The 8,032-nt window shown below is 42.3% G+C and overlaps 1 long non-coding RNA gene across 1 annotated transcript; it reads right to left on the reverse strand.

The window, feature by feature from the left end:
* Positions 1 to 807: 807 nt before the first annotated feature.
* Positions 808 to 4,537, reverse strand: LOC120497352. The gene is made up of 3 exons (XR_005626484.1): positions 4,161 to 4,537; positions 3,643 to 3,832; positions 808 to 2,336 (listed from the first exon to the last, which is right to left on the reverse strand). It is a non-coding gene; the product is annotated as an uncharacterized LOC120497352 (long non-coding RNA).
* Between the last annotated feature and the right edge of the window lie 3,495 nt (positions 4,538 to 8,032).

Genomic DNA, 8,032 nt, shown 5'->3' on the forward strand with positions numbered 1-8,032 from the left:
GGGGCAGTGCAAAGGGACAAATGATGTCAAAACTATCCTCACAGAGGCAGTAGGAGCAGGGGGAAAATTCAAGGAGGAATACACAACTTTGGGGGGAATACAGCTGTGACATGACATCGATCCTGAAAAAAAGAGTTATCTTCATCGATTTCAAAGCCATTAGAAGTTGATTCCCAGCGGTAAAACATCTCCATAACTTTGTGAAAGGTTTAAAGCCAGTATGTTAATTACAGCGCTGGACACATGTGGCATTTTTTTCCCCAAAATGACATGCATACCTCTGGGAACTCCAGATCCTTTTTGTCTCCCTCTCAAATAGATATGCATCCAATTTCACCATAGATACATACATATTCCTTCTACTGATTTCACGTGACATTTACTGCTAATTCTTCTTTATCAGAAAGAATGCCTGCTTCATGATGCCCTGCCCTCCATAGAATCCTTTCTGTCTGTCCCCATCCTCCCCCTTATCTCTTTTCATTCTGCTGAAGCAGTTTTTCCAAGCATAGGTTTTTGTGAGAACAGGCAGTCAGCCTAAACAGCTATGTTCGCAGGCTACTCAAAGCTTAACGCAAATATGTGCATTTCACCTAAATCAAAATGGATTTCTACGCTGGGAAATTTCCACTCCGTCTCATTTCCCTCCTTCCCTAGAACATAAGTATACTCTTTTACTTAATGCAAATCCCTACAATAATAAGTGTCTTAATGCTTTACCATGTACATTTAATAAGGAGGTTCACAAAACTACAAATACGAATGTTAGAATGATTTCTACTACACAAAATAACATAGTTGTTATGAATTTTTACAATAGCACAAACAGTTCTCAAGCACACAGAACCTTTACTAGTATATACGAGCACAGTTTTCTGATCAGTGACCGGATGAACCTCAAAGTGGCAAATACTTTGTTCAGTGTCTGGACACACATCTTGAGCATTAATAGTGTTGCCTTCAAAAATGAGTCCTAGTTGTTCCCTAGTAATACAAGATTCTAAGTTTACTGTTTGCCACTTTTCATTCACCTTTCGTGCCCACACCCTATGTTCTTAAGGGTAGAGCACCGTTTTTTCATTATTTAATCCTAGTGCAACGATGGGGTGGATAATATAAAGAGTGGCATTATCACGTATGGTAAGCACAAAGGCAGTGGCCACATTAGAAGCAGGATCATAGGTGAAATTTACCATAGTCCACCAGGATTGAAACTTCCTTTCAAAATAAATCGCATTATCCCAGACAACCTTCTGAATTTCTGGAAAATTACCTTCACCCCCTTCCCATATGATAAAAGCTGCTGCTGCCTACATCCATATGTGCTTGCATACAACTGAAAGCTAAAAACACATTATCTTGAATTGTACTAAGCGCTTCTAGTATTAGCTTGTGGTCTTGGTCCCCAGTCTTTTCCCACTTTGGCAATACTTTTGAAATCTGCCACTGACCAGTTCCTAATGCCAATAGATATGACTGTAAAGGCCGCTTCAATTTTGCTAGGCCACCTGCTGTAGTGGCCAGCTTATTCATCAGTATTTCTGAATCAATTCCATTTAAAACTCCCAATCCTGTCTTTAATATTCCAGTTAGATCTTTTCTTCTTCTGCTTCTGAAGTATACTTGTCTTTGTAACTACATTGTCTAGCTCTCAAAGGATTTCTTAGCAAAGAGGAGCAGGCTGGTTAGATTTTTGAGTTGTTAATTTGCATTGGCAATTCAACACGTTTGAGAGACCATTCTGGATTGAACAACAGTTGTTGTTCATCCACATTCTTCCTGGTGTTTGTATACAGGAGAGGTTAAGACACTAATTGCATCTGAACTCTCATGAGCAATCCCATTGACCACTCAGCACATTACCTTGATTTCTTCTTCTCTGATCCCTTGAAGTGTCCACAGTTCCTGCTACTCCTGCTCCTCATATACCTGATTCCCATGGATTGCCACACTGGACAGGTTTAAATCTTTTATCTCAGAAGGTTCTCCCATGGATCCAGCATACTGATTAAAAGCTTGGGACCAAGGCCATTCAGCATTGCTTTGGATAGAGGTACTCTCAAATTCTAAGACTCCAGTTATAATTATATACAAAACAATTCTGTAAATAAAATTACAAATTACCCCCAGCTGCAATATACTCATTTTGCCTGAGTAAGCTTTAGTCTCAGTTCATTGTTTCCTGGTGTTACTCTCCAAGGGGCTTCTGGGGCCTTCTTCACTCAAGAGTGGTGGATCCAGGCATGCTGCTCCTTGATCTTGATTGTGGTGAAGGTGGTGAGAAGCACCTGGAATGGTCTCTCCCACTGTGGTTCCAAAGCCTTTTCTGTAAGAGACTTAACATATACATAACCTTTAGGCTGTATGTCATGTACTGGTCCACCTAGCTGCCTGCTCCAAGTTCCAGCCATGTGTTTCTCAATTTCTCTGAGCTGTTTGCTTAAAGCCACCATGTAGGTGGCCAATGTTACCTCCCCAATGTGGGTGGACATTCCCTTTTGTATTCCATATGGCCTTCCATGAAACATTTCAAAGGGACTCATCTTTTCTTTAGCCTGAGGTTTAGATAGAATTTGCAATAGTGCCAGTGGAAGAGCTTGGGACCAGGACAGATTAACTTCCTGCCGCAGTACTACAATCTGCTGCTTAATCAAATGATTAGTTTTCTCCACCTGGGGGTGCTCAGCTGGGGGCAGTATGGAGTATGAAGTTCCCAGTCTATGACCAGGTGGCTACCAATCTGTTGCACTATTTCAGAAATGAAATGTGATCCTCTATCTGAGGATATTGTGGCTGGAACACCAAAGTGTGGTATTATTTCATGTAATAATACCCAGGTCACCTCTCTAGTCTTGACAGTTCTGGTGGGGAACGTTTCTGGTCATCCTGAAAATGTATCTATCAGTACTAATGAATACCGCTATCCCCCTTCCTTGGGAGTTCTGGAAAGTCAATTTGCCACTGCTGTCCAGTGGCCCATGGCCCCACCCAATCTGACTGAGTTTCAGTCTGGGGGTATTCTTGGGGTTAGTCTGGAGGTAAGGACCTCACTGCCAGTTTACCTGAGTAACAGTGGCATATAAATTCCTAGCAATGATTCTTTCAATCAGATATGTATTCTAGAAAGCCTATGGAAACCACTACTTAAAAGTCAACACTTCATTTCAATGCACTCTGTAACACCAGCAGCCTTGGTCATTCTGGGAAAGGAGCCACACTTCATAAAAGCTTTTAAGTAGTAAGGCCCCAGTGTGTTTTCTGGTGCTCTCCCCTAACTAGCGACCACACAAATGGGAAGGGATTACCAGCTTCCCTTCAATGGTAGCCCACCCTTCTTGGTTTTATGTCCCTTTTTGATCTTCAATTAGATTTCTATCTTTCTTATTACATTTTGGCTTACCTTCAAGGGAAACCTGTCCATAATTACCTCACCTTTTGCTACTTTCTTTGCCTCTCCATCCACCAGCTCATTTCCTTCCTCTAATTCTGAGCTCGCTCTCTGGTGTGCCTTAATATGCATAGTTGCTACCTTTTCAGGCAGCTGAACTGCTTCCAGCAGCCAGATTATCTCTCCTTTCCTTGTTAGGTCAGCAGTCCCCTCTCTGTCCAGATGGCTCCATGTGCATGCATCTGAATGCGTACCTCAAGTCTGTATAGATGTTTATTCTCTTTCCTTTTGCCATTTCCAAGGCACGGGTCAGTGCAATCAGCTAAGTCTCTGCATTGTCCAAAGGAGCGTTCTTCAAGGCTGAGCAGCTGGAGTAAGTAGCTTCAAGGGTCTCCATGCAACCATGGTGCACTGCTTCTCCTTGATTTCCACTGAGAAAAGAAGCTGGGTTGACAATATTAGTTACCACTATCTCTACATCATCATGTTCTACCACGATGGCCTGGTATTTCAGGAACCTCTGTGGTGAAAGCCAGTGGCCACCCTTTACTTCCAGTACTGTGGACATTGTGTGGGACACTAGCACAGTCATTTTCTGTCCCAGTTGTGTGTCTCTTATATATTCAGCACAACTGTTGCTACAGCTCTGAGGCAACCTGGCCATCCTTTGGCGGTTGCATCTAGCCCTCTGGTATGGACCCAAGTCCTGAGCCAATATTCCCAGGGCAATACCCTGTCTTTCATGGGAAAATAGAAAGAATGGTTTACTTACATCTGGAAGTCTCAAAGCTGGAGCTGACATGAGGGCACTCTTTAGCTGGTGAAAGGCTCACGTGGCTTCCTTTGTCCACTGGAGATCTCTATATGATGTACAGTCCGTAATTATAAACCAACAGCCAGCACCACCCTGCCATGCTTAAGAAGGTTCGGAGTTCCTTTGCTGTCTGGAGTTTCAGGGTTTGGCATGTGGTTTTTGCAAGCCTGCCCTAAAGTCTGTTGCCCAGCACTGACTTTGTATCCCAGGTAGATTACTTTCTGTTCCACTACTTGTGCCTTTTTCTTTGATACTTGTTGTCATCTTATTTGTAAAAGTTCCATACCTTCTTCATAATTTCTCATGGGCAGCTCCTCACAGTACTGACTCCTTCCTCACAGCACAGCCAACAAACTCTAATTTCCTTCTCAACCAGCCAACCCACTCTCTTATAGCACTTCTCTTCTCATTGGTTACAGCTGTGGCCTGTTAAGGGCAGGCCTGTTCCTAATCTTGGGTAGTTAGTACAGCTGCAACTCCTCAAGGGCGTGATTACCTTCTGCACTATCTCTACTTTCTTCTATTCCATCCCCCCACAGATACTGTGTATCCTTAGAGTCCTAGAAAATTCAAAAGCCTTACCATCCAGGCCACACATGCTTCCCTCATCCGAGTGGCTACTAGAAGATCATCCATGTACTGCAATAGCCTTCCTTCTTCCTGTGGAGCTTCCCAGGACTCCAGATCTTTTGCAAGTTGCTCTCCAAGGCTCCATTGAGTGGACCCCAACAGCCCAGCAGAAAACATGATATTTCAGGGGGGGCGATATGACCCATCAGATTTCCAAATGGGTAAAATGGGAGTATTGAAATCAGATTGGCATTCTTTCAATAACCCTAACTGCAGAAAATTTTCAGTTATTGGGCTGATTCCTTCCCTGTCTTCTTTTTTTAGGTGATACTGCTTAATTCTCACTGGTTGTATCCCTTTCTTAAGCTTAATTACTATGGGGGAGGCATTTTTTGCCCTCCCTGGTACATCAGAGGTCCATAACCTGGGAAATACTTGACTTAATATCTCTTCATCAATTTCCTCCTTAATTTCAATAGCTGTTAAGGTTAAACTTAATACGTCTATGTACTTTTGATCATTCACCTCCAAAGTAAGCTCTCAATTTTTGAATGTAATGGTTGCTTGTAACTGCTCCAATAAATCTCTCCCTAAAAGTGCCTTGGGCGAATTGGGCATATACAAGAACTTATGAACACCCCATTGTTTTCCCAATTTATACCTTAAAGGTTTGCAAAAATATGCCTTTTCAGGCTGGCCAGTTGCCTCCTGCACTACAACATAATTATTTTCCACAGGTACTAAAGTTTTATTTAAAACTGAATATGTGGCCCCTGAGTGACTTACTCAGACTTACTCAGCAGTCCTCCTCACACGGCTTCCTCTCCAGACCCTTCATCATGTTTGCTGCCTTCTATTGGACACTCTCTAGTATTTTAATGTCTTTTTTATATTGTGGCACCCAAAACTGCCCCCAGAACCTGGGGTGAGGCTGCCCCAGCACAGAGCAGAGCGGGAAAATCCCATGGCCTGGCTGGCCATGCTGTGTCTGACACACTCCAGGACAGGGGTGATGGGCTAACCAAGAAGCATGAATTGTGTTTGGCCCACCCTAACAGCAGGCTGTGGTGCCAAAAGCTACTGCTCCTGGCCAGGACACTCAAATATGTGCATAAGGGAAGCTGATGAACTAAGGCTTAGCATGATGACCCTTCCTGCAGTCTTTTACCAGGTCAGCAATTTCTAGATATGTATTTTGTTTAAGGCCTACAACCATTTGGCAGGCTTTATTTCTGCTTAATTAGCTTAATGATTTAAAACTATTTGTAGACCTCTAATGAACTGGGAAAAACCCAGCAGTTGTTAGCAGCTGGCTGGGATTTTAACAGCAGCCATGTGCCTTTAGCAGAACAGCAATAAAATAGTGAGAAGAAAAGTCTGGCAGTACTGGCAGGGGTCAGGACTTGTGAGGGCTATCCTCAGCTCTGTTAATGATCACCATGAGCACAGAACAGAATTTCAGCTAAACAGCCTTGTTAAGTGACAGTGACAACAAAGGCTTTGACAGAAGGCCCTGCACCCTGTGAGAGGATTTGAACTAAGATGCTGGATGTGGACAGGAGCAGCTGAGGGTGTGTTGCCATCATATTTTCAACAACTCCGTAGCCCTGACAAGATTTTGGAGGGAAAATCTGTCAAAACCTTAGGCATTAAGTTGCCTGGTATTATAATACAGCCCTGTGGAGTTTCTCTGGGAGGTGGACACGACTGCTACTGGGTGGTAATAAATCTACTTGCTCTGGTTGTGCCTGTGCCTTGCAGCCCAGCCCTCTGAACATTGTTTTGCTCATCACCACTTCAGTGCTTTCCCAGACAAAGTGACTGAGCCTGTATCCTGATTTCCCCATGATATGGAGAAGGTGTCTGCCAATCTTTACAAGCATATGGCAATAGAGGTGACCATCTCCCACAACTTCAGTCTGTTCCCTTGGACATTCCTCCTTCATGTAGTGGCTCTCAGTTATTTGTGTGATGCAGATTTTCACAGATTTATTTTGTCCCTTTCTGAAACCCCAGACCACAAGTCTGCTCCATCTCTCATGAAGATTTTTTGGCACTGGTCTGTCAAAAGATATAATATAGCCTTATAATTAAGACAGGTATATTGAAATGTAGTTCATAACACTTAATGCTCCATTTTAGCCGATCTGCAAAAACTAAATACAGACCACAGTCTCAGCATGCCTACTTTTTGTAGCCAACTTTCCTGTTTGGATTATATATTCCTAAGTTTAGAGGTAATGGAAAACAGTTACAATTCTGCTGAACTTGTGCTTCAGTGATGACTACTTCAGGAAAAAAAGCACCATGTATAAAATAAACTATATGTAGTCTAGTGAAAATGCTGTTTAGATGCATAAAAGGCTTGGCTAGCTGAGGTATCTGTAGGAAGGCCGATGGCAGGGGTGAAGTGCATTCCCTTAGATCATTCTAGCTCTTTAGGAAGCCCACCCCATCTCTGCTCTGGAGACAGATTTTTTTTTTTTTTTTCCCGCTTATATCACAAACATGTCTTCTTTTGTGGGAATAAGATGATTACACTTTGGAAGTATGATAAAAGGTGAAGAGTTGCCTTATTATCTGCCAGTGCACCTTTGAGTCAAATATGAAGTACATCTGACTCTGGTTTAGGTTTTTCAATCTAAAAATGATCTTTGCGTGTCCTTTTAACCCATATTTGTGGGACATTTTTGTGCCTTTGAAAAAAATTGTCTCTGGAGACCTGTGCACACTTCCTTTTTCTATCTCAGGTGCTAATTATATCAAGCACAGCCTCCTCCCAGGATGCTTTATTTTTGGGGGTAGATGGATTTCTTATGTTTTGTTTTAATCAGGTCAATATGCACATATCATAGTGACTTTTAATTTACTGTTGTTTTTTTCAAATGCTCTGAAAAATCTCTCTGCAGCCACTATATAATACCCTGGTGTGGTATTGTTATGAAAATGGTACTTAAAGGAAACAGAAATAGCAAAAAATAACTGTATCACTGTGGGAATTTAAATGTCTCTTCTGGATAGGCTTTCATAGTTCAAGCCAGGCTTCCTTAGGTCTCTTTCCTTGAATAATTTTCTGGGATTTGACATCAGCAGAGCCCCTTGCTAAGCTAAGGAAAGTATCATAAGAAATCAAAGCAATGTGTAGGGCTTTTAACATACAAGCTACTTCAAGAAAATACATGTGAAAATTGAGAACCTATCAGTCCCTTTGATTTCCTGACAATGTGATTTGGGATGCACCTCTCACCCACAGGACTGGC

Source organism: Passer montanus, unplaced genomic scaffold, assembly GCF_014805655.1.
Source record: "Passer montanus isolate IOZ18808 unplaced genomic scaffold, ASM1480565v1 scaffold129, whole genome shotgun sequence".
Taxonomy (NCBI): Eukaryota; Metazoa; Chordata; class Aves; order Passeriformes; family Passeridae; genus Passer; species Passer montanus.